This window comes from Crocuta crocuta, unplaced genomic scaffold, assembly GCF_008692635.1.
Source record: "Crocuta crocuta isolate KB4526 unplaced genomic scaffold, BGI_CrCroc_1.0 scaffold88, whole genome shotgun sequence".
NCBI classification, from domain to species: domain Eukaryota; kingdom Metazoa; phylum Chordata; class Mammalia; order Carnivora; family Hyaenidae; genus Crocuta; species Crocuta crocuta.
Genome location: NW_027532420.1, coordinates 2,393,007 through 2,420,361, shown reverse-complemented (window position 1 = coordinate 2,420,361; position 27,355 = coordinate 2,393,007). Strand labels below are relative to the sequence as shown.

Here is a 27,355-nt window from a genome sequence, read left to right as displayed (position 1 = left end):
TGGATAGCTATACTTTTATCAGAAAAAATAGATTTTATAATCGATATATATTTTTTAACTCCTTAGAGATTTCTCTTGTTCATCCACTGCTCCCTAGAGATTGATGAGCAACTTTATGGCTATTACTTTGAACATTTTTATCAACTAAAAATTGATTGCCTCCATTTTATTAAGGATTTTTTCCATAGTTTTGTTTGTCTGTCTCACATGGAAAATATTCCCATTTCCTCATTTTCTTGACTCTCTGCATCTGTCTGTATGTATTAGATGGAACAGCCATCTCTGCCAGTCTGGACAGTGTTTTCACGGGAAGACCCGGGGTGCGTTGCAGTCGCCGTCTGTGCAGTGCCCTGCAGGGTGTAGCCTGCCGGAAACGGTCTCTGAGTCCTCTAGAGCCCAGAAAGGCAAGCCCCACCTGCCCATGAGAGCCAGGGCATCCCCTTTGTTTACCATTTGAACTGGCTGAGCTTAGTGGGGCAGGGCCACAGGGGAGCACCCAGCCCAAATATTAGGGGCTAGAAAGGTTGGGAGAGAGTACAAAAATAGTACCCGCCAATGGTGGCATCAGCAAGGTAAGAGAAGGTGCTTGCCAGCACTTCTGCGCTTGGTGAGAGTTCCAACAGACACCTGTCCATACAGAAAATGCTTTAAGATGAGTCGATTTAGCTCTTTGGTGTAAGGTCTAGGCTGTTCTGGTGCTGGGTCTGGGGTAAATTAAATAATAGGATATTTTTGCAGGCTTTTATTAATAGATCAATGAAATGATGGTTACAAAATATGTGACTATATCTTCTAGAAAGTGGTATTTCAAAACAATGAGAAAGACGGAATATCTATGCAACATTTGTAGTATGATTTATTCATTACTAAATGATTATTAATTAAGAAATCGTGTTTATTATTTCTCTGGTTCTTTAATTACATGATCTTATCACAGTTGGGGTTTCTTTTGCTCTGCTAATGTTTTAAAAACAAACAATCCAGTTGAACAAAAAGTTTCCATTGCTAAAGAAAAAAACAAGTGTTGTTTGTTATAAACAAGTAAAAACACTGAGGATACTTTTTAAGAGTCATTATGAGACTTTTGTGAAGAACTATAAAATCCTTTAAAGCAGATCACACAATCCACTATTCATTTTATATTATGGGGTTATATATAAGGCTGTTTTAATGATTAAATATTGAGTTTATAATCAATATACATTTTTAAGTTATTCACATGTTTACTTTTAATTCCATATAAACGCCTTAATAATTTTCAATTAAATTCAATTTATTATAAAACACTACTATGCTGAATTAAGCACTTAATATTCTGAACTACTCTAAAATATAGAACCAGCCTCTTATAGTGAGTTTAGACATCTGCATTTGAGCATTAAAAGCAAGACAAGAAAAATTGGGGGAAAGAAGAAATAAAGAGCCATGTGAATGTTTGTATTCCTATCTCATTCTCAAAGGAATTTAGTTTTTAACTGATGATTACACCCATTTAAATTTTCTTAAGTGATGTAATAATTGTATAAAATAAACATGTTAATCACTTTTTACTATGGATAACTACTAATCACACAAAATCTGGAGAACTCTGAGAGAAGTTTCTCTTGTTACAGCAATTATTCATAAGTTGGCATCTGTTGAAATAACTTCTGAACAAAATGGTTTTTTCCATTTATTGTCAGAAAAAATATGCAAATAGCTGTTGGTTGCTGAGGAAAGTTATAGCTTTATCTTTTACAAGTAGACACACTGGTATTATCTTTTCTTCTTACAAAAGAAAGTTGCATAAAAATTAATAAAATTTCAAAAAATTGTTAGGTTATTTGGGAACGATTTCTAAAATGTCTATGAAAGGAAAGTAATCTCAAAGTTACAATTATATTAAAGTTTCAATGGAAATATTACTTCCCAAACCTTCAAATCTTAAAAGACAAAAACGTATTGAAATCTGGACACTTACTAAATTTTTATTCTGAGGCTGAACTGACATATTTATTAGATTATACATATAATTCTCAGGATACTTTCTCTAATACTGTCCAAATAATAGGGAGACTGTTCTGAAGTAGTTTTATGAATATTAATATAAAATTGGAAAGGTCGAATTATACATTTGAGACCAAATATTTCTGATTAGTGGGGAAAAAACTGTGAGTGACATGACATCAACATGCTAATGTTTTATTAAATAAAAATACATGACTGGTTGCAGTATTCCTATTTTCTACAAAAGAAATGTAGACCTTGGGGCGCCTGGGTGGCTCAGTCCGACTTTGGCTCAGGTCATGATCTCACGGTTCGTGGGTTTGAGCCCCATGTCGGGCTCTGTGCTGACAGCCAGCTCAGAGCCTGGAGCCTGTTTCAGATTCTCTGTCTCCTTCTCTCTCTGACCCTCACCTGCTCATGCTGTCTCTATCTCCCTCTCAAAAATAAATAAAACGTTAAAAAAATTAAAAAAGGAATGTAGACCTTAAAGTTAAATTGATAAAATATAAAAATGGGTGAAGAAGAGTGAGAGGAAAAACCATTGAATATAAAAATACGGTGATAACCTACCATTTTATTCAATTTATTAACATAAACACTAGAGAAGTATATCAATGCAGACAGGTAAAAACAATATAATCTCACTGACAGACATCCAGTCAGCTTAGATATTGAGGTGGACCTTCACTGAAAAATTCAGTAATCTTCTATGATAGAGCCTCTCTTCTGGTTGGACCTCAGTATCTTTCTTGCAAAGATTAGTGTTCCTTGCCCCCTGAAAATGCTACCATACATTGCTTACTCAATCCTGAATATGCTCTGTATGAATCATCACTATAATACTTCCCCAAGGTCAAATCTAACAAATAATGTACCTGTGACTTGAATCCAAATCTAACTCACTCTTAATATTAGTTCCTTATTTAAAAAATTGTGAGGTTCTCTGACAGTAGTTGAGGAAGCAAATGAAAGTAAGCAGTTTTCGGGGCGCCTGGGTGGCTTAGTCGGTTAAGCATCCGACTTTCNAAATATTTAAAAAAATAAAAAAATGTTTTAAAAAAAAAAAGAAAGTAAGCAGTTTTCTGACATACTAAATTGGTCTGCTGAACAAAACACAGAGAGCTGTACTTTGTCCTGTTGTAAAGTCATGCTGCAGAGCCAGAGGTGATGAATAAGTCATACCCATGTCACAGAAGAAGAGGAAGCAACCAAATTCCTTTACAAGTTCCAACTGTTGATCCTATGCTCAATCTCCTTTAATTTGAGTCGTTTGAACTAAAAAAAAAAAGGGATCATGAGAAGTTTGGATATAAGACTAGATAGGCAACATAATCTTGTAAAGAATTTAGACTTAAATTAGATTGTAGTTGGAATGAAGTTTTAAAAAAAGTTCTCCTGTTGATATTTTTTCAGTAGCTAAATTTGGTTAGATTGAACAGAAATACGATACCCAGGTAATGAGGCGGAGGACCAAATGTAATCAGTGGAATAGATAGGATGAGAATAAGTGTTTTCTTGACTCGGTGATAGGTCAGAATAAATTGAGATAATCAATGTGCTTGTACACTAGAACTGAAAATAATTGTATGTTTTGTTTTAAATTTTAAAACTTTAAGTCCTTTAATCCTGAAAGTAGACATGAAGCTAGGCTTTAGTAAAGATGTACAGCCCATTTTCTAAATAAATGACTTACATTTTATTTGTTTCTCTTGGTCCAGCTGAGAAATGCTGATGTCTCACCTTAATGGGCTAACTCCAAGTTTGTAAAACAGACACTGGATGAGCAGGGTTGGTCAGAACACTGAAAAACCTCATTTCCTGTAAATATCCTGATTACTCAGATGTATCTATTTATTTATGTATTCATGCTTGCATCCATCCAACTAATATTTTATCAGTACCTTATACAGGCACTAAGTAGAAAGCAGTGTGAAAGGAGGCAAAAGATGCTTTAATAGAACTTAGACTCTTTTCAACCATAAAAAATACATACAAATTATTATTCAGTTATAGCTTAGGAGGAAAACAAGATAATGAAGATAGAACAGGAAAGTGAAAGTCTATTGAAGAGTTCTTTGCAGAGGAGTCTGAATTTCTACAGGCCTGGACCTAAATGCAGGAAAAGAATGTAGCATGTGAAAACTGAGAGAACAGAGAAAATATCAGTCTTTAAGAATAGAGCAACTCAGGGGCGCCTGGGTGGCTCAGTTGGTTAAGCATCCAAGTTCAGTTCAGGTGATAATCTTACAGTCCGTGGGTTCGAGCCCCGAGTCGGGCTCTGTGCTGACAGCTCAGAGCCTGGAGCCTGTTTCAGATTCTGTGTCTCTTTCTCTCTCTGCCCCTCCCCAGCTCATGCTCTGTCTCTCTGTCTCAAAAATAAATAAATGTTAAAAAAATTTTTTTTAAATAATAAGAATAGAGCAACTCAGCATGCCTGGGTGGCTCAGGCAGTTAAGTATCCAACTCTTGATGTCAGCTCAGGTCATGATCTCGTTGTTGGTGAGTTCGAGCCCCACACAGGGCTCCTCGCTGATGGCATGGAGTCTACTTGGGATTGTTTCTCCCTCTCTCTGTGCCCCTACTCTTTCTCTCTCTCTCTCTCTCAAAACAAACTACAAACAAAACAGTGCCAACTCAGCTAGTTAACCCACCCTAACTCTAGGTGACATCACACTGACTGAATTAATGAGATATGAGGACAGGCTACTTAGGACAAAGGAAAAATCTTTTCAATTCAAATCCGAAACAAGTTCTAATCTTTTAGGCCTTTCATTATAATCATGTATACGCTATACATATAATGGACTGCATTTCCACTGGAAAGACACTTCACCAAATGATATGTGTTCAAACAATATTCAGTGGTAAATTTGATACTGTTAAGTAAAAAAAAAATATGGATCATATATGGTAAAATAATAAATTCTACCAATACAATTAATGTAAATAAAATCACTTATAATTGGCACTTATTGAATTTACATATATAGATAAGAGATATATTTTTTTAAATTTATTTGTTTAATTTACATCCAAGTTAGTAAACATATAGTGCAACCATGAGTTTGGGAGTAGATTCCTTATCCATTTGGCCCATTCCCCCAACCCCTCCAGCAACCGTCTGTTTGTTCTTTCTACATAAGAGTCTCTCATGCTTTGTACCCCTGCCTGCTTTTATATTCTTTTGCTTCCCTCCCTTATGTTCATCTGTTTATATTCCTCTTATGAGTGAAGCCATATGGTATTTGTCTTTCTCTGACTAATTGTGCTTAACATAATATCCTCCAGTTCCAATCACATAGTTGCAAATGGCAAGATTTCATTCTTTTTGATTGCCAAGAATTACTCCATTGCATGTATGTATGTATTACACACACACACACACACACACACACACACACACAGCACATCACATTCTTTATCTATTCATCCACCGATGGACATTTGGGCTCTTTCCATCCTTTGGCGGTTGTCAGTAATGCCGCTGTAAACATTTGGGGGTGTGCGCCCCTTCAAAACAGCACACCTGTGTTCCTTTGATAAAAATAGAACTACCTTAGGATCCAGCAATTGCACTACTAGGTATTTAATTTTTTGAGGAGCCTCCATACTATTTTCCAGACTGGCTATACCAGTTTACATTCCCACCAACCGTGCAAAAGATCCCTTCTTTCTCCACATCCTGGCCAACATCTGTTGTTGCCTGAGTTGTTAATGTTAGCCATTCTGACAGGTGTGAGGTGGTATCTCGTTGTGGTTTTGATTTGTATGTCCCTGATGGTGAGTGATGTTGAGCATTTTTTCATGTGTCTGTTTTCTGTCTGGATGGCTTCTTTGGATGAATGTCTATTCATGTCTTTTGCCCACTTCTTCCCTGGATTGTTTCTTGGGTGTTGAGTTTGATAAGTTCTTTACAGATTTTGGATACTAACCCTTTATCTTTCATGTTGTTTGCAAATATCTTCCATTCCCTCAGCTGCTTTTAGTTTTGCTGATTGTTTCTTTCTCTATGCAGAAGCTTTTTATTTTGATGAGGTCCCCATAGTTCATTTTTGCTTTTGTTTCCCTTGCCTCTGAAGATGTGTTGAGTAAGAAGTTGCTGTGGCCGAGGTCAGAGGTTTTTGCTTGTTTCTCCTTGAGGATTTTGATGGCTTTCTGTATTACATTTAGGTCTTTCATACATTTTGAGTTTGTTTTTGTGTATGGTGTAAGAAAATGGTCCAGGTTCATTTTTCTGCATGTCACTGTCCAGTTTTCCCAACACCGTTTGCTGAAGAAGGTGTTTTTATTCCATTGGATACACTTTCATGCTTCGTCAAAGATTAGTGGGCCATACATTTGTAGATCCATTTCTGGGTTTTCTATTCACTTCCATTGATCTGAGTGTCTGTTTTTGTGCCAGCACCATTCTGTCTTAGATATTACAACTTTGTAATAAGTCTTGACATCTGGGAGTGTGATGCTTCCAGCTTCAGTTTTCCTTTTCAAGATTGCTTTGCTATTCAGGGTCTTTTCTGGTTCCATACAAATTTTAGGATTGTTTGTTCTAGCTCTGTGAAGAATGTTAGTGTTGTTTTGATAGGGATTGCATTAAATATGTAGATTGCTTTGGGAGTATCAACATTTTAACAATGTTTGTTCTTCCAATCCAGGAGCATAGAATATTTTTCCTGTGTGTGTGTGTGTGTGTGTGTGTGTGTGTGTGTGTGTGTGTGTGTAGGGGAGTGTCTTCTTCAATATATTTCATAAGCTTTCTATAGTTTTCAGTGTATAGATTTTTCACCTCTTTTGATTATATTTATTCCTAGGTGTTTTATGGGTTTTGGTGCAATTGTAAGTGGAATCAATTCCTTGATTTCTCTTTCTGTTGCTTCATATTTTGTGTATAGGGATGCAAATGATTTTTGTGCATTGATTTTATATCATGTGACTTTGCTGAATTCATGGATCAGTTCGAGCAGTTTTTGGTGGAATCTTTTGGGTTTTCCATATACACTATCATTTCATCTGTGAAGAGTGAAAGTTTGACTTCCTCCTGGCCAATTTGGCTGTCTTTATTCCTTTCTGTTATATGACTGCTGAGGCTAAGACTTGTAAAACTATGTTGAATATCAGTGGCGGTAGTGAGGATCCCTGTCATTTTCCTGACCTTAGGGGGAAAGATCAGTTTTTCACCTTTGAGGATGACATTAGCAGTGAGTCTTTCATAATAGCTTTCATGATCTTGAGGTATGACCCTTCTATCCCTACTTTCTTGGGAGTTTTTATCAAAAAAGGATACTGTATTTTGTCAAATGCTTTCTCTGCATCTATTTAGAGGATCATGTGGTTCTTGTCATTTCTTTTATTGATGTGATGTATCACATTGATTATTTTATGGATATTGAACCAGCACTGCATCCGAGGTATAAATCCCACTTGGTCATGGTGACTAATTCATTTAATGTATTGTTGGATCCAGTTGCCTTGTATCTTGTTGAGGACTTTTGCATCCACTTTCATCAGGGAAATTGATCTGTAGTTCTCCTCTTTAGTGGGTCTTTGGTTTTGGAATCAAGGTGATGCCAGCCTTGTAATATGAGTTTGGAAGTTTTTCTTCCATTTTTATTTTTTGGAACAGTTTTAGAAGAATAGGTGTTAACTCTTCTTTAAATGTTTTATAGAATTCCCCTGGAAAGCCATTCGGCCCTGGACTCTTGTTTTTTGGGAAATTTTCGATTACTGATTCAATTTCTTTACTGGTTATGGGTCTCTTCAAATTGTCTATTTCTTCCTATTTCAGTTTTGGTAGTTTATACATTTCTAGGAATTTTTCCATTCTAGATTGCCCATTTTATTGGCTTATAATTGCTCATAATATTCTTGTATTACTGTTTGTATTTCTGCAGTGTTTGTTGTGATCTCCTTTCATTTTTGACTTTATTTGGGTCCTTTCATTTTCCTTTTTGATCAAACTAGCTAGTGGTTTATCAATTTTGTTAATTCTTTCAAAGAGCCAGCTCCTAGTCTCATTGATCTGTTCTACTGGGTTTTTGGTTGTTTTGTTTTTCGTTTTGATAACATTGATTTCTGCTGTAATCTTTATTATTTCCTGTCTTCTGGTTTTGGGTTTTATTTGCTGTTCTTTTTCCAACTCCTTGAGGTTTAAGGTTAGATTGTATATCTGAGACCTTTCTTCTTCTTTAGAAAGGCCTGGATTACTGTCTACTTCGCTCTTATAACTGCCTTTGCTGTGTCCCAGAGGTTTGGGGCTGTTGTGTTATCATTTTCAGTGGCTTCCATGTACTTTTTAATTTTTTCTTTAACTTCTTGGTTAGCCCATTCATACTTTACTAAGATGTTCTTTAGTCTCCAAGTATTTGTTATCTTTTTACATTTTTTATTGTGGTTGATTTTGAGTTTCACAGCATGTGGTCTGAAAATATGCACGGTATGATCTCAATCTTTCTGTATTTGTTGAGGGCTGATTTGTGTGTCAGTATATGATCGATTCTGGAGAAAGTTCCACTTGCACTGGAGAAGAAAGTATATTCTGCTTTAGGATGAAATGTTCTGCATCTGTCTGTTGAGTCCATCCAGTCCATTCGATCTTTCAAATCCATTGTTTCTTTGTTGATTTTGTTTAGATGATCTGTCCATTGCTCTAAGTGGGGATTGAAGTCCCCTACAATTATGGTATTATTATCAATGAGTTTCTGTATGTTTGTGATTATTTGATTTTTATATGTGGGTGCTCCAAGTTTGGAGCATAAATGTTTATAATTGTTAGGTCTTCTTGGTGGATACACCCCTTAATTATGATATAATACCCTTCTTATCCCTTGTTACAGTCTTTATTTTAAAAACTATATTGTTTGGTATTAGTGTGGCTACTCAGGCTTTCTTTTGACAACCAGTCATATGATAGATGGTTGTCCATTCCCTTAATTTCAATCTGAAGGTGTATTTAGGTCTAAAATGGGTCTTTTGTAAACAGCATATAGATGGATCTTGTTTTCTTATCCCTTTTGTTACACTATGTCTTTTGATTGGACTGTTTAGACCATTGATTTTAGAGTGAGTACTGAAAGACATGAATTTATTGCCATTGTGTTGGATTAGAATTGGAGTTTCTGGTACTGATCTCTGGTCCTTTCTAGTCTTGTTTTCTTTGGATTTTTTTTTTTTTTTTTTTTTTTTTTTTTTTTTTTTTTTTTNTTTTCTTTTTTTTTCTTTTTTTTTTTTTTTTTTTTTTTTTTTTTTGCTCATCTTTTCTCCCCTCAGAGAGACCCCTTAAAATTATTTGCAAGGCTGGTTTAGTGTTCACGAACTCCTTTAATTTTTGTTTGTCTAGGAAACTTTTTATCTCTCCTTCTATCTTGAATTACAGGCTGCTGGATGAAGAATTCTTGGCTGAATTTGTTCTGACTCAGCACCTTGAATATATCCTGCGCTTTTTCTGACCTGCCAAGTTTCTGTGGATATGTGTGCTGTGAACCTGATCTGTCTTCCATTGTAGGTTAAGGACTTTTTTTTTCCTTTCTGCTTCATTATTCTTTCCTTGCCTGAGTATTTTGTGAATTTGACTATGATATGCCATGTTGATGGTCAGTTTTTGTTGAATCTAATGGAAGTCTCTGTGCTTCTTAAATTTTGAGGTCTGTCTTTCCCCAGGTTAGGCTCATTTTCCACTGTGATTTGCTCACATAAATTTTCTACCCCTTTTTGTCTCTCATCTTCTGGGACCCCTTTTTTTTTTAATTGCTGAGTTCTCTAATTTTTATTTCGTACTTTTTTGCCTTTGTTCTCCCTCTTTTCTTCTGCCTCATTATTCTCCCTAAGCATCCTCTTTATTGCTGATTTGCTGCTCTCCCTCATCCAACCTTACCGCCATGGCATCCATTGAGATTGAAGCTCAGTTATAGAATTTTTTTATTTCATCCTGATGAGATTTTACTTATTTTATGTCAGCATAAAGGGATTATAGCCTATTTTCCATTCAAGCTAGTTTTGTTATCATCGTGATTCTATTCTGATTCAGACATCTTCTTTTATCTGTGTTAAGTCCCTGGCTGTCATTTCTTCTTGTTCTTTCTTTTGGGGTGAGTTCCTTCATTTCGTCATTTTGAATAAAGGAAAAAAATTAAGTTAAAAAATTAAAAACACACAAAGAAATCAAATAAATGTTGCTAGATTCTAGATGTGTTTTGTTCTGGTTGTCAAAAGAAGCCTGATAGATTAGACAAAAAAGGGAAAGATAAGAAAAGAAAAAAAAGGACAGTGTTTAAAAATTAGAAAAAATGAATACAATAAGACAATGAAATGATGAAACTAAGTAGAATTTTGAAAATTTACAAAAAAGTAAAAATATAGAAAAAAAGAAAAATATTTAATAAAAATGGAGGAAATATTTTTCTTCCTGTTCGATTAAAAAAGAAAAAAATTGAGTAAGAGGACCAGCAAACAGAAAGAAATATGATCGAAAGTACATCTGGTTTCCTGCTGAAGTCAATCTATGAACCACTATAATCCACAAACTAAGCAGGCGGACAGACTTCTGGTATTCACACTATAGACCATAAACTAATCAGGTGGAGAGACTTGTGATGTCCATCAAGAGTGCAGTTGGCCTAGTTGAGTGGGGTTTAGTGAAATGGCTCCGTTCTCCACTAGATGGTGCTGCTTAGCTTACTGGGGTAGATCTTTGTGGTGCATGTAAGTATGCAAGCACATGCACAGGAGGGGTGAAAATAGAGTCACCCAGCTACCCAGTCTCTAGTATGGGAACTCTGTGTTCTCCCTAACCGGCAGTTAAGCACCCCTCTTCTGTCTCTACCTTCTGTCCACTCTCTGCTCCTACCCTTTTCGTGACCAAGCTGTGAGTCTGCCAGATGGCACCTCCCTCCTGAGTTTTATCTCACATGGGGTTGTGTTTCCCAACCCCTTATTTCTAAGGGCCCTGAAGCTTTGACCCGCTCAGACTCTCTAGGGGAGGGTCTCGCTGAGCAAAGACCAGGTGCCGGCCCACACCCATGAGGGTTCACAAGACTCTGCTACTGCCAATGTCTAGAGACTATGGCTGGGTGCCAGCCAACCCCAGAAAAAGTCGCTGTGATCTGGTAGCAGTAGCATTTCAGCAATTATGGAAAATCACAACAGACATCTGGCACCTGGCTTCACCGTTAACATCCTTGTTCCAACACTAGTGAATGTGGTTGTTCTCTGTGGTCCATTGGGACCTTTGCCTGTGTAGAGGCTGCACAGCCTCGATCAAATGTCCTCCCAGCAAGGGAACCGCACTCCCTGTGTGGCTCATGGGCCCCTTGGACCTTGCTCTCTGCTCCTGGGGATTCTCCCTTCCCAGCAGAGCACCACCCGGTATCCAGGTATGGAGTTTCAGACTCTGTGCTCCCTGTTATGAAGTCTTAATGGAATTTAAGCCCTCTCTCCTTCCTCCCCTTTTTTGTTAAGTTCCTGTGACTGTTTCCGCTTTCCCACTTTGTCTTCAGCTATTTTTGGGGTGGGTGATTTTCCCATACTCTCCCAGTGTCTTCATCCTCTCTCCGCAAGCAGAAACAGCTCCCTGCCCTCCACGGCTTCTCTCTCCCCCATCACCTGTCCACACTGCATACCTGCCAAGTTCTGTGGTTCATGTTGTACAGATTGTTGTGTTAATCCTCAAATCAGTTTTCTAAGTGTGTAAGATGGTTTAGTGTTGATCTGGTTGTATTTCAGGGATGAGAGATGCAAAAAAAAAAAGACTTCCATGCTATTTCACCATCTTGGCCCCTCCTCCTTGAATTTAACATAAAGGGCATTAAGCCAGGGCATCTGGTTGGTTCAGCCGGTTAAATGTCTAACTGTTGATTTCAGCTCAGGTCTCTGAGCTCTACTTTGGGTTCCACACTGACACCCAGAAGCTGCTCCCTCTCTCTCTCAAAATAAACATTTTTTAAAAAGGGCATTAAGGCCAATAAGTTTGCATGTACATAAATTGAATATGGCTGGACTTTTGCCATTACCTAGGTAGAGCTAGGCTTTACTTTTTAATTGTACCATTTTTCAAAAGAAGAAAGAATGCATCATGACCCTAACTGTAGATCTGACTATAAATATTAGTTGGACAGAAATGAAAAAAAATGAAATAATTTTATATGACACTAAAATATACTACATAGAAATAACATGTCAGTTTTAAGATACAGTTTCTTAGAAAATTGGTACTTTCATGTTGGTTGAATTAACTATATTGAGATAGAATTTACATACAGTAAAAAGTGCCAAGTTTAGGTGTACAATTTGAAGAACTTTGACAAATGGGTATGACGACCAATAAAATCTCTTTTAAAAGCTCCTACAAATCTCCTTTGCAGTAAATCTTGATGTGTTTTGTCACTAAAATTTAGTTGTGTTCCTAGAATTTACTAGAGATGGAATTACATGTGAATTTTTGTCTGGATTCTCTTACACAGGATAATTTATAACCTATAAATGCTGTTGTGTGCATCAGCAGTTTGTGTTTATTGCAGAGTAATCTACACCATGTGTGAATATGACCCAATTTATTAATCCATTCATTATTGATGAACATTTGAGTTGTTTCCACATTTGAGATGTTAGGAAAGAAGTAGCTACAAAAATGTATGAGCAGTTATTTTGTTCTCATTCCTCTCAGATAAATATAAAGGAGGGCAGTGGCAGCATTGTATAGTAAATAAATATTTCACATACTATAAGAAACTTATAAGAAATGTAGAGTTCTCATTGTTTTTAAATCCTCACCAACAAATTAATAGTCATTTTGGGTTTTTTTAGAATTTAAATTCCAGTTAGTTAACATACAGTGTTTGTTATAATAGTTTCCTGGTACAGTATAGTGATACAACAATTCCATACATCACTTGGTGCTCATCGCAACAAATGCCTTCCTTAATTTCCATCACCTTTTACCCCATTCCCCACATCCATCTCCCCTCTGGTATCCATCCATTTGTTCTCTTTAGTTAAGAGTCAGTTTCTTGCTTTCTCTCTTTTTTCCCCTTTTTTTGTTTTGTTTCTTAAATTCCACATATGGTTGATATCATATGCTATTTATATTTCTATGTTATTTCATTTAGCATGATACTCTGGAGCTCCATCCATATTGTTGTCAATGGCAAGATTTTATTCTCTTTTATGGCTGAGTAATATTCCATTGTGTATGTGAGTGTGTTTGTGTGTATTATATATATATTACATCTCCTTATCCATTCATCAGTCCTTCAAATTTTGTAACCGATACATAGTATCTTATATGTTTACCAGTGCAAATGTAATACATTTTGACACATGTTCATCCTCATGAAACCATCATTACAATAAGATACTAAACTATTGATCACTTCCAAAGTTTCCTTGTGTAATCCTTTTCTTTCATACTCTTTGACTTACCTTGTCCATGCCTAGGCAAAAAAAAAAAAAAAATCTTCTTGTCCTTTTGATTTGAATTCTTTAGAATTTTAGCAAGTGGAATCATACAACAGTTTTTGTAGTGTATATATAGGGTATAATCATTCACTGCTTTTATGGTTTAGCATTATTCTAGTGTATGCACCTCACCTCTTATAGTCTCATAGTCCAGTTACCTCTTGATATTTAGGCTACTGAAATAAAGGTGCTCTGAAACTTTCTGTACCGTCTTGCATTTATATATGCTTCTGTTTCCTTCAGGCAAATACCTAGAAATTTGGGCTAGTAATACCTAGTAATATTATATATTATATTCCATAGTACAAACAGCTATATGTATAATGTGTAATAGTAATAATAGATGAGCTATAAAGGTGCTATAGGTTTAATGTTTTAAGAAACTGCTAAAATGTTTTGGAAAACTGTACTATTTTACATTCACACTATAGATTTTGAGATTTAGAGTTACTTCACAGCTTGTCAAAATGCGATACGATTCATCTTTTTAATTTCTGCCATTTAATGGGATATGTAGAGGTAGTGCATTGGAGTTTTGATTTGGATTCCAATAGAGTCAAATGATTTTGAATATTATTTCATGTGGTTCTTTCCCTCCAAAAGTCATCTTTGTTGAAGTATCTATTCAAATATTTTGCCCATTTTTAATTGGGCTTTTTCTCTTATAAAATATATATATACATACATATGTATATACTCCTTATTAGACATGCAAATAATTTCTCCTCTTTTTTAAAAAAAATTTTAATGTTTTATTTATTTCTGAAAGAGAGAGAGAGAGAGAGAGAGGGAGCGAGCAAGCAGGGGAGGGTCAGAAAGAGAGGGAGATACAGAATCTGATACAGGCTCCAGGCTCTGGGGTGTCAGCACAGAGCTCGACGCGGGGCTCGAACCCACAAACCGAGAGATCATGACCTGAGCCGAAGCTGAACGCTTAACTGAATTAGCCACCCAGGCACCCCCCTCCTACTCTTTTTTAAAGCTTTAGTGAAGCAAAGGTAACAAACCATAAATACATACTACTAAAATATGTATGTATTTAAATCATATAATTTGATACATTTTGAAATAGGTACGCACCTGTGAAATCATTACCATAATCAAGATAGTATACATGTGCCTCACTCCAAAAATTCCCGTTTTGTTCCCCCTTCCCACCACACCCTCCCAGCATCCTCTGAAACTACTGATGTACTGCTCCAGTGCATTCGTGTGCATTTCCTAAAGTTCTGTACAAATCAACCATACTTACAAAATCACTACTTTCAGGTGTACAATGTAGTGATTTGACAATTATAAACTTTACAAAACGCTCACCATGATAAATGTAGTTAACTGTCATCCTACAAAGTTATTACAATATTGACTACATCTCCTCTGCTATATTTTACATTCCCATGACTGACTTACTTTATAACTGCAAGTTCATACTTCTGTTTCACCCAGCACACCTCCTCTCTGGCAACCACCAGTTTGTTCTCTATTTTGGAGTCTTAATTTGGGAGGTTTTTGGTTCGTTTGGGTCTTCATTTGTTTTCTAGATTCCGCATCTAGAAGATTGAGGCAAATTGCTTTTCCCTTCAGAGGAAAGAGGGTCTTATCAGGCAGATTACTTTCTTTCAGGGGAGGATAGAGAGGACTCACGTGGCAGACTCATTGGCAGTGATGGAAAATTTCTGACTCAGCAGTTAAGACAGACAACATTTCTGGAGGAAAATTGGAACTGTAATTAGATTAGGTGTCAAACCCCAGTTTGGCACCTCCATCAAGTGATAGAATTCCTCCCTGTTTGATGCGACTTACTTTCAGCTTAATGGAGAGATGTGACCAAAATTTAAGTCATTAGCCTCATTCTCAGCTACTGCGCTGAAGTTACTACACTTCGGTTGCTCTTTTGTGGGGTATCTATTGCTTGTGGCAATTTGACTTAACCCCTGTGATTTTCACAGGTCACATCTTCCAGTTGACATTTAAAGTTGGTAAATTTTTTCATTACTTAGATGTTCCAGCCAGGGAGATCTTTTGCTTGGTGGCTAGTGCTGCAAAGATACATTTAAAGCTTTTGATAGAAAATAACACCTTAGGAAGATCATCATGATTGCTACCAACAATAGAATTACCAATATTGAGAATGCATTTTAGAGCTGTGGTCCTGGGGCACCTTGACACAGTCATTTACGCATCCATCTTTGGCTTAGGTCATGCTCTCATGCTTTGTGGGCTTGATTCCCACTTCAGGCTCTGTGCTGACAGCTCAGGGCCTGGATCTTGCATCAGCTTTTGTGTCTCCTTCTCTCTCTCCCTCTCTTCCACTCATGTTCTGTCTCTTGTTCTCTCTTTCTTTATTAAAAATACTCATTAAATAAAAACTTGTTTAGAGCTGTGGTCTCAAGACTCAACCCAATTAAACTCAAGTAAGTCAAAGATCCCACTGAAAGTCACCTTTTTAAGTCAAGCAACTTGTTCTTATGTAATTGAGTTTTAACTTCCCCAGAAGTGTTAATTCAGACACAGAAGATGATGTTGTCCTAACACACATGCCACCTCATTCAGCTAGAAGATAATTAAAAGCTATTTTATTATCAACCGCAACTTAGGCTAGAGAGTTTAAGGATATCTGTGGTGTGGCTATTGATGTATCAGCAGGTATTATAATAATTTTAAAAATTTAGGAGAAGTTTGTGATCATAGCCTCTTTTACATTAATCTCTAACTGGAGAACTATGGGCCTGCCAAAAGGAATGAGTTCTGAATCAGGAATGTCTCCAAGTAAATCCTTTTTAATTTAACAGTGAACATTTAGGAGAGCCAACCGGTAGGTATCTTGTGAAAAGACATGGACATGGTTGGATTTCCTCTTACCCTGAAATCAAAGAGATTGCCCCCCTGAGCAATGACCTGGGAAAAACAGATGAAGGTGCTATCTTTCCAGGCTAATGCCAGAGTAAAGGAAAAGAGTTGTATGTTCAATTAAGTCATGAAGTCTTGGACCCATCATCTTGTCTGCCTCAATAGCAGCTACTTCTCTTCCTGGTCAAGCAGACTTAGAGGTCTGCAACATCTATGCAGCAGTGGTCAGGTCCTTTCAGCTATACTCAAAGGCTGTCTGCCTCTGCTGATGTCACCAGGGTCCGTAAACTGACCCTAACAGATTCTTGTATATTAGAACCCAGGAGGCTTCTTTAATCTGTTGATGACAGACTTGGACATTAGAAACTCCTAGTACCTTATCCTATAAGCATGAGACAACAAAGGATCAGCCAAAGGTTGTGTACGAATAGAGTTTGTAAAAGCTCATAAGGTTTCTATTAATAATTCGATGATTTGTCCAGTGAAGTGGGTGCTTGTATCACTGGAAAGTACAACACAAATGTGAAACTTTTTTTTTTTTTTTGTACTGTGAGGGAATCAGACTTTGTGGCAGGAAAATACTTTGCCCCATCCAGAAAACACTGACAATCTACAGTAAACTGCAGATTAATGAAGTCTAGCCACAGCTGTTTGATAGGGACTAGAAGGAGGTTCAAAACCCCTGGAAACAAACCAATTTTTTTTAGGATTATAGAGCACAAAGGTCAGACATTGCTCATCGATTGTAATTTTGTAAAAGTTTCTACTCCAATGTCTATTTATAATTTGAGTCATCTTAAATGTACTATGGTGAGTGAAGAAGTGCAGAAACTGAAAAATAGGGTTTGTCAGGGATCTAGGAAGAGCAAAAGCATTTTGAGCTTCCTCTATCTCTGTTGATTCATTAAATTTTTGACTATTATTTGCACACAAACACCCTTTTTTCTGTGATGCAGGAGCAGACTGTAGACATGTCACAAGGACATTAGGATGGCAAGTCTGGCAATGGGGGTCATTTTTGCAGAAGCTGAATGGACTTTACCTACCTGTGCCACAATTTTACAAATAAAAAGAAGGCTTACTAATATTTGTTTGGCAATATGTCTCATGTGATTTACGTATCAAATAAGCCTAATTAATTTAACAAACACTTTTGGGATATTCCAGACTAAAGACTTTTTTAGAATTTGATTTTGGGATTTTGTTTCTCAAAAATACTTAAAATATTTTCTTGTATTTGTTCAAATAAAATCAGAGATTATTGTAAAACTTAATATTTAAAAAGCAAACATACACTCTTATGAAAAGCAGACAAAACACCTAAGAAAACTTTCTTTTTAATAATTTTGATCTTTGCCAGCTTGACTACACTTTAAAATTTTTTACAAAGTTTTTTTTTATACACCTTCTAGAATTCTTTCAACATTCTGATTAGTCCTATTTTTTCTCTTTAACCCAGCCTCCTTTTAGAACAAAATTACTTTCTTTTTCCACAATAAAAAATATAGTATCTCGATTTCTAGTAGTTTTGATTACAGATAGAATTTTTAACCCTTAGAAATCTTGATTTCTAGTGAAAACTAAGAAGTAGGTAATTGTGAATCGTCTGTCAAAACATTTTTTAAATTTGCAAATTTATAAATTTTACAATTTCTAGAAGTTTATGCCTTAATTTTTAGTATAGAGTAATATGTTCAAATATTTTTTACTTTCTCTGTAATAAGCCAAAAGTGCATAAACCTATACTTAAAAGCTTAAAGATTTGGCAAGGGAAATGATGCATTAAGTTCATTAAATATGTAAATTATATCCAAATAAGACAAAACAGCAATGGCTAAGTTATCAAAAATATTTGAGGAAACTTTTTAAAAAAAAAAAAAGCCTGAAGCTTTTCATTTAATCTACTTTTTTAACAGTTAGGTTTAGATTACTTAAAAAACATTATTAAAAGTTAAAGTAATTCATTACCCTATGTTATTATTTTGCTGTTGACATATCTTATGAAAGATAACATAAACTGATTTGGCCAGTAAAGTAAGGTAGTATAAAAGTTTCATATTTCATGTTAATTCTAAAAACATGCCTGTTTTAATTAAACCATGAACCTTCAACCAGCTTTTATATAAAATATTTTTTGAGTTAGTTTCCAGGTTTTTGACTTTTAAGATGCCTAATCCTTACAGCATTTCACTTCAAACCAACTAAATAGAGCTCTTTTACAAATTCATTTTAGTGATACAATCTGGAGGTAGAAACACTTTTACAATACATATATAGGCACATGTGAACATGTAGACTCAGAATTTCTGTTTTAAAATCACTGTCATGAAATAGGTACAGAATTTACCAGTTAGAAACCTCCCATCTGAGTTTTCTTGGTAGATGGAGTAAGTTAAGACCATGTATCTAGATGACTAAAGTAAAGTTTTCCTTTAATATTTGTAGAGAAGACATTTCACATTTTATTTCTTTCTTGCAAGTCAAGTTTTAAATGGTATTTCCCCCCTTGACTGGATAAGAATTACTTCCTTGGAATTCAATTTAAAAAAAAAAAAAGGCTAAGGAGTTCCTGGACATGACCAAGCAATACACTGAATATTTACATTTTAAAGGCACTGGGTAAAAATGGAAGGACTTTTTAGAACTTCTGCTCTCTTAAGGCCCAAATTTTTACTTATAAAGCCTTTTGAGATAGACAGGGGAGATACTGGGATTGGTAAAAAGGACTGATGAAAGTTAAATTGTCCTTGGAACCACATCTGTGGTTCTATAAAAACTACAGTTGTAAAACAAGGACAGTAGTGTTTAATTTTACAAAGGATATCAAAGGGCCGGCATACGCATTTACTTAGGAAAACATCTTAATTTCCTCTGGGTATATGTAGCTTAAGGGGAATGCTTAAATTTTTGTTTATCACCCTCTGAATATCAGCTTCCAGATTGTCCAAATTTCTGAGCATAATTCCCACTAGGGAAAATTTTTTTTTCCATTCTAAGTGAGTAGTGGGCTTAAGAGAGCAGGGATTAAGGTAGAAAGCCTAAATCTAGTATCAAGTAAAATTTGGGAGTTTTTAATTGATTATTGTTTTAGTTTTTCCTTGACTGTTGAAAGGAATTACAGTTTTAAAAGAAAGTTTACCAGAGAATCCATTAGAGGGGCTCATAAAGGTGCTAAATCTGGAGGCGCCCATAACAGGTGGGCCCATCCTTAGAGCACCACGACTTGAAGAACTTGCACAGGGCCTTTGAGGACAATCTTTTTTCCAGGGCTCTAGTTGATGACAAAATAAACATGGTTCTTTAGACCATCATTTTGATGGTGGTCCATTAGAAGTGTGAAATATGGTAGGGAGGCCCTGGTATTATTTTAGGGGTCTAAGCCTTGAAGCTATTGTAGCTGTAAAACAGTTTGACAGATTTCTTCTTTTTATTTATGATGTCGTTCCAAGGTTCTTTCAAAATTCTCAGCTCTAGCCATGAGTTCAGTCAGGCCTGTGGTCTCCTATCTCCCCCCCACCCCTTATTAACCCACTAATCTTAGGGGACAATCTATTTACGAACAGAGCACCTAGAGCAGACTTGGTGATCTTACTTATTTGTATGGATCTGGAATGCCAAAGCAAAAGACTTCCCAATGGGCTTTAAAGCCCATGGGATTCATCTTTGTTTTGTTTGCAGGTTTGAATAATAAACTAATCAGTAGAGGCAGAGAAGACTCTAGGGGTGGCTTTTAAAGGACTAGCTGCCATACTCTGAGCTTTCTCTGGTCCATGAGGTGACTATATTGGAGAATGGTAATCTCAAACATCATCCTTGGATTTATGCCCTTCGGCTTCCCACATCCACTTAGGCCATCACAAGGGCTATCAACCTTGTGACATGTCTATCAGCACACACTTATAAAGACCTGGGAGCCCAGAGTCATAGGTCCTGATGATAATTATTAGAAAAGCTTGTGAGTCTCCTTCCCTTGGTTTTGCATATTCTTTAGTTATGGCCCTTAATTCCATATTTGTCCAAGGACTGAAAGATACCTGAGGATTACCTATAGGGAGGTTTTATTTTAAAAAGTAACTGTTCTATCATTTCTACAGAGTAGAAAAGCAATGCAGACATAAAATTACTGGACTATGGATACTCAGGTAATGGATAGAGGGGGGCAAGAATCAATATTTTGGACCGAAGGTTTCAGGTGTATCATGTTGATTGATTTGTGGAATTTGAACCATCTTTGCATCCCTGAAATAAGTCACACTTAATAGTGGTAAATAATTTAAATGCATTGATCAATTTGGCTTATAATTTTTTGTTGAGGATTTTGTTGAGGATTTTTGCATTTATGTTCAGCAGGGATGTTGGTAAATATATATATATTTTCAGTGTCTTTGGTTCTGGCCTAGTGGAATGAATCTGAAGGCAATCCTTACTTTTTTTTTCTTTGATTCCTTTTTTTGAGAAGGATAAATATTAAATATTCTTTAAATGTTTAGTAAAGTTCACTGCTAAAAATGTCTGGACTTTTTGTTGGGAGCGTTTTGATTATTGCTTTAATTTCATTACTACCAACCATTTTGGTCTGATTTTCTATTTCTTACTGACTGTCTTGAAAGACTGTAGGTTCTAATTTTTTGTAATAGTCTCTCATAAGCTTTGCATTGAAGAGGTAAGGGTTGTAACTTCCCTTTTCTAATTTTGAGTGTTCTACCTTTTATTCTTGAAGTCTAGGTAAATTTTTATCATTATTATTTATCTTTTCAAAGAATCAGCTCCTAGTTTCAATCAGCTCCTACTGCTGGTTTTATTTCATAAGTATTCATATCATTTATTTTAGGCTCTTCATTATTTCCTTCTTTCTAGTGACTGTGGGCTTTGTTCTTTCTGTAGTTCATTTAGGTGTAGTGTAAGATTAGATTGCTTGAGAGGTTTCTTGTTACCTGAGGTAGGATAGAAGTGCTGTAAACTTACCTCTGAGATTAAGTTATGCTTCATCCCAAATATTTTAAACTGTTGTGTTTCCATTTGTCTCCAGGAATTTTTCATTTCCTCTATGATTGCTTTGTTGACCCCTCCTGGAGTCCAGCTCCAGCCGGCCCAGGGATCCCTGAAGGATGGACAGTGTTAGTGAAAGAGCCCTGAGATTCTGTCTGATCACCAGGCAGGCATCTCTGTCCTGTCCTGGTCTTAATTTATAGATCAAATGATAACATAGCATCAGAAAATGGAATTTTTACAATGGATAGTTCTCTGTGATAAAATGTTTTGCAAAGTGTACAGAAACAGATTTTACAGAACTATTCTTGCAGAACTACTCCAATTATACTGAGGTTGAGTAAATAAGAAAATACCAGGGTGTTCTTAGTGAAAAACAGGACAACATACACATTCTAATAACACTAAGATTAATTCAGAGTTCAAGTTGTAGATACGCTTATCCATCCTCATCACAGCTGCCAGTATAAGGGAAGGTGTTTGTGGAATGTAGTCCTTAGGGAAGGGACTGCTATACACCACCAGTTAGCAAGGGTATATGTAGTAAATAATGTTCTGCCCTTATCTGTTCCTTCTCTCTAACTTAGGCTCTTTGTTTCTGGGCAAGACTTAACCGTCCAGTTATATTCCTTATGGCACCAGAGAGTTAACTATATCTTTAAAGAGTTTAGCTCATTTCCAATACATAGAATAGCCTCTTCGAGTGCATTTACCTTTGGGTCTAGTTGGTTTATTTATTTATGTATTTTTTTTTTTGTCTGTGATTTCTTGAATAGCTAGGGCATGAGAAACATTTTTGGTTAGTTGACTTACATGTTGAGCTGTATGAACCTCTTGGACTAACACAACAATAGAAACAGAATTGTACAGGTCAGTCCTTTATGAGTAAGGGTCATTAGCCTGTTTGTTTATAGCACAAGAGAAGTATACAGTAAAACAGGACTTGCCGGAGGCACGATATCTGTTCCCATGATCACAGAAGAAGAAGTTCCTACAATAATTTCCTTCACAAGGTGCAATCATCATAGCAGGGCCAGAATAAGGGGACAAATCACTCCCAATCCTAATCAACAAGGTACTGTGGGGGTCGGTGCTCAAGCAGAAATAATTGAGTGGGGGTGGATATCGGTCATCATCTGACAGCAAGAGCCTTGCAAACCTGCCTTAACCCCACAAGGAGTTTTCTCAACTAGTGAGTTCAGAAATGGTTCCCAACAGACCCCTTGGTTGTTTTATATGATTTATTCTCCAGGTGCTTTTCTAGTTTTTTTCCTTATAATTGATTTCCAGTTTAATACTGTTGATATCAGAAAAGATACTTGGCACGATTTCAATTTTCATATACTTAATGAGACTTGTTTTGTGGCCCATTACAAGACTGATCCTGGAGAATGTTCCATGGGCACTTGGAAAGAATGTGTGGTTTGATGGAATGTTATGTACATATCTGTTAAGTCCATTTGGTCTAATGTGTCACTCAAAGCTACTGTTTCCTTATTGATTGGATAATGTATAAATAGATATAAATGTGCTAAATCTCCTATTGTATTATGGTTTCTTCCTTTATATCAGTTAATAGATGCTTTATATATAATTAGGTGCTACACTGTTGAGTGCATCAATATTTACAGTTGTTAGGTCCACTTGTTGGATTGGTCCCTGTATCATTATGTAGTACCCTTCCTTGTCTCCTGTCACTTTCACGATTTTATCTAAGTGTTGCTGCCTTATTTTGTTTTGTTTCCTTATTTTATATTTGTGTTTGTATTCCTTATTTGCATGGAGTACCTTTTCCCCTATCTTCAATTTCCTTAGGCCTGAAGTGTATCTTGCAGGTAGCATACTGATAGGTCTGGTGAGTTTTTATTTTATATACTTTCTACCACCCTGTGTCTCTTGATGAGAGCATTTTAGCCATTCATACTTAAAGTAATTATCGATAGGTATGTACTTACTGCCATTTGGTTTTCTGGTGGTTTCTGTAGTTCTCTGTTTTTTCCTCTTCCTGTGTTCTCTTCTGATTGGTGACTTTCTTTAGTATTATTATTTTTAGCAAATAAAAAAATAAGGTTGTGGTTATTATGAAGTTTATATATAATACTGTCTTGCAGATAGTAGTCTACATGACTGTCACTTACTTTTGAATATATTCCAGTAGCACATTGGTAGTCTATATTTTATGTATATGATATTTTATATCTTCATTTTTATGGATCCCTCAACTAATTTTTGTAGCTATGAGCTATTTTACTACTTTTTCTTTCTAACATTCCTACTAGATTTATAAGTGATTGATCTACTAGTGTGATTGTACATCCCCTTTTACCGTGAACATTCATTCATAAGGTTCTTCTCATTATGGTCTAGTCTTCTCTGTTTAAAGAACTCCCTTTTAACACTTCTTATAAGGCTGGCTTTGTGATTACAAAATTCCTTAATATTTGGTTGGGAAACTATCTTTCCATCAATTCTCAATGATATCTTTGCCAGGTAGAGTACTCTTTTATTATTTTTTTTCCAGCGCTTTGAATAGATATGCCATTCCCTTTTACTGAAAAAAATAGCTGATACCTTTATGAGGTTTCCCTTGTTTGTAATGGTTTTCTTTTCTCTTGCTGCTTTTAAGCTTCTCTCTATATCTTCAACTTCTATTTTAGGTATGTGTCTTGGTTGGGACTTCTTTGTTTCATCTTTTTTGGGACTCTCTATGCTTCCTAGACCTAGTTATCCTCCAGAGATTATTATAGTGCAAAAATTGGTTGCTTCCTGTTGTCTCAGATGCCCTACAACCTATCCTCATTTCTCTTTACTTTTTGATGTTCAACTTCGATCATTTTCACTCTCCTATCTTCATGATCACTGATAGATTTTTTGCCTCTAAACTGCTGTCAATTGGTGATGTTCTCACTGAGTTCATCTACACTTCTCTCCAATCTGATAAGCATATTTATAATCATTAAAGTGTGTACTAGGGAGGTTGCTTACCTACTTTTTGTTTATTTCTGGGTTTTTTGTCTCCTTTTTTGCTTGGAATATATTTCTCTCTCCTTATTTTGTTTGATTCTATGTGTTAGGTAGATCAGTCTAACATTTTTGTTGTGGAAAGTAATCACCTTCTGCAGAAAGCAGCCGGTGGAACACAGTTTCTCCTGGTCACCACAACCAGGCACTCTAGGGGGGACTGTCCCTTGGTTTTGCTGCATGCATCCTCCTGTGAAGACTGGGCCCCAAATACTGTAGATATGCTGGTGGCTGGCCAAGAGGCCTGGCTCTAGTAGCTGCTGGTGCATGGGTGAGTAGGTCTCACCCCTTAGCTACCAGGCTCAGAAGTTGCTCTGGATGTTTGTTCATCCTGGCTGGAGGTGCTCACTATGTGTAGTAGTATAATAATTGTTTTGGGGGAATGCTGATTCCTACTGAGGATGCCAGTAGGTGTGGCGAGCCAGGAGCAATTTTCAAGGGGTACCTGCCAGTGTGGGCATGTGGATGAGCTGATCTGCAGAAGAATACAGAGCATAGGTGAGTGGTGCTACCACATCAGTCAAAAAGTTTCAGGCCTGAGCTTAGAACTGCTTCATCAGCTCTGCCGAAGGAGGCAAGAAAAATGGTGCTTCACACAATATATGGTCTTGAAGAAAGATCTTGCAGATCTCAGCACCTCTGACATACAGCCTAAAATTAGTGAACCCATCTCCTTCACATCTAACCAAGGTATTTAAAACTACTGCTTCTGTTCTGGGTCTCCAGCTGAGTGATATACATGCTGGCTCTTTAGGATCAGTGTCTAGGTTTTCTATAGCTCTCCTGCTAAATTTCAAAGCCACATGTTATAGGGGGTTGTCTTTCCCATGCAGGTCTGTAGGGCTGGGGGTGCCTTCTTTTGGGGGGAGACCTATGCATTTGTGACATCCCTCCTGCCTGTAAGGCACCATGCTGGGGGGTTTGGTTCCTGACAACATATCTGTACCTGCTGCTTTTCTTGATGTGGCTTCTTCTTTATCTGTGGGAAATCTTTTATGTTAGTTTTCAGGTTGTTTTCTGGGTGAATTGAATTATATACAGTTATTACCTCGGTGTGTCAAGAGGCAAGTTCAAGATCTTCCTATTTTGTCATCTTTCCCTGATCTCTCATCTTTAAAATTAATGATACTTGTCTTTTATAATTCATAGTTTCTGAGTAAAATTTAAGGAATTTTGCCTAACTGAAGGTCATTAACTTTATTTTCAAAAAGCTTTCTATTTTTTGCTCTTCTATTTATTTGGATCTTTGATCTACTTTGAGTTAATTTGTTTGTGACATGAAGTCTCCAGTTGAACATTAGATAACCCCTTGAACTATTTTATCATTGAGATATCTTGATATCAGGCTGTGTAAGTCTGCCCACTTAATTTATTGTTTTCACAATTGTTTGGCCTCTCTTCTTGGATATAGGGGTTTATAAGTTTTTAATCAAAGTTTTAAAAATGTTCATTATTCCTTAGCCACCCCTCTCTTTTTGGTAATTCCAATTATGAGAACATTAATATTCTTTAGGTTTTCCCAAGGCTCACAATTTTGGGGTCCTGTTTTTCTTCAGGCATTTTCTGCCTTTTACGTTGCAAACTTTTTGTTACTACATCTTCAAGTGCAGGAGTATTTTCTTCCTCAGTGTGCTTTTAATCCTGTCTATTGAAATCTTTATAAAAGATAGTTTAATTTGCATCTCTCAAAGTTGAATTTGTGACTTTGTATATCTTTTACCATCTATAAAACAAGCTGCTATTCCTCTACCTTTTTGAGAAAGTAAAAAATAGATGTAATTCCTGCCTTTATGCTAATTATTATCTGTGTCCTTGAAGTTTGTTTCCTGCATCTTCCTATATGTGGTCATTATTTCATGCCTCACCTTGTGAATTTTATCGGTGTTCAATGTATTTGGATTTCTATAGATATTACTGACTTTTTACTGGACCACGGTTAACTTGGAAGCTATTCTAAAATGTTTAATTTATTAACTATTATTTTAATACGTCTAAGATGATTATGGGGAACATTTTGTAATTTGTGAATTTTATGTCTTGGTCAGCTGTTCTGAGGAATTTAATAATTAACCTTTTCAAATAAATAATGGTCTTTACTAACTACTTCCAATGTTCATAATCATTGTGGGGTTTTTTCCATCTTTTACTGATGGAAGTTGTAATATATCATGATATATAAAAATGTTAAAACTCATCTTTCTGCAATTTAATATCTATGGTATTTGAAGTCTTTTTAACAAATAGCAAAGCTGTATGTGGTCATCTTAAAACAACCTACAAAGGGTAAGATGCTAAAATTATTTATTGTTGTTGTTTGCTTGTATAGTTAAATGCCTCAGAAGACTATTACCCAACATTTTATCTTAAAAGTGTACTGGAGACATTTTTTCTCAGAGATAAATTTTCACATCTACTCACTGATCATTGAATGAAATAAACATTAAATGTTTTCTAAATAACAAGGGAAAAGCCCTTTAAAACAAGGGAAACTTAACCAACACTATTTTAGAAATAGCTTATTTTTATTATTATTTGATAATGAACCCTAGGGCACAGTCTATAAAAATGAATAAGTACATCCATTAAAATTAAATACAAGTGTGATCACAAATATCAAGTTGAAGGATGAGTTTATGTAGATGTTAAAACCTACTTTCTCATGTTATCATTTTATCTTTGCTTCTTTGATGTATAAACTTCAAACTAATAATCTGTAGAATGAGTTTTGCCTCATAATTTCATACAAAAAATAGCAATTAACATCACTATTTAAAAATATTCTTGGAAAAAGATGGCGGCTTAAGACTATAAACTAAATTGCCACAAAGTCACTAATACTATATCTCCAAAAAGAGTAACTCATTTTGAAGAACTGAGGGCTGATTGAACAGTTTCTGCAAAGCCAGTGATGGGGGACCATACTTTGTGGGGGACACAAAGTAATAATGAGGACTCCAACACAGTGACCTACTATACAGAGTAAGATTGGTGGAGGAAAGGGGTTGTCTGAATGTGGACTCATCCATCCCAGGACACAGGAAAAAAAAAAAAAAAACACATAGTA

The 27,355-nt window shown here is 36.0% G+C and overlaps 1 long non-coding RNA gene across 2 annotated transcripts in view; it reads right to left on the bottom strand.

Moving 5' to 3' along the window:
* The window catches only part of LOC144243928 (uncharacterized), a 96,117-nt gene that overhangs the window by 67,665 nt on the left and 1,097 nt on the right, over positions 1 to 27,355 (bottom strand). Inside the window, exons 2-4 of one of the 2 annotated variants that reach the window (XR_013338804.1) lie at positions 23,226 to 23,302; positions 21,247 to 21,382; positions 3,067 to 3,261 (exon numbers count right to left, since the gene is read on the bottom strand). This is a non-coding gene — a long non-coding RNA (uncharacterized LOC144243928). Of the gene's footprint in view, positions 1 to 3,066; positions 3,262 to 21,246; positions 21,383 to 23,225; positions 23,303 to 27,355 lie in introns of those variants that run through there. The other variant, XR_013338805.1, reaches the window with a different exon arrangement.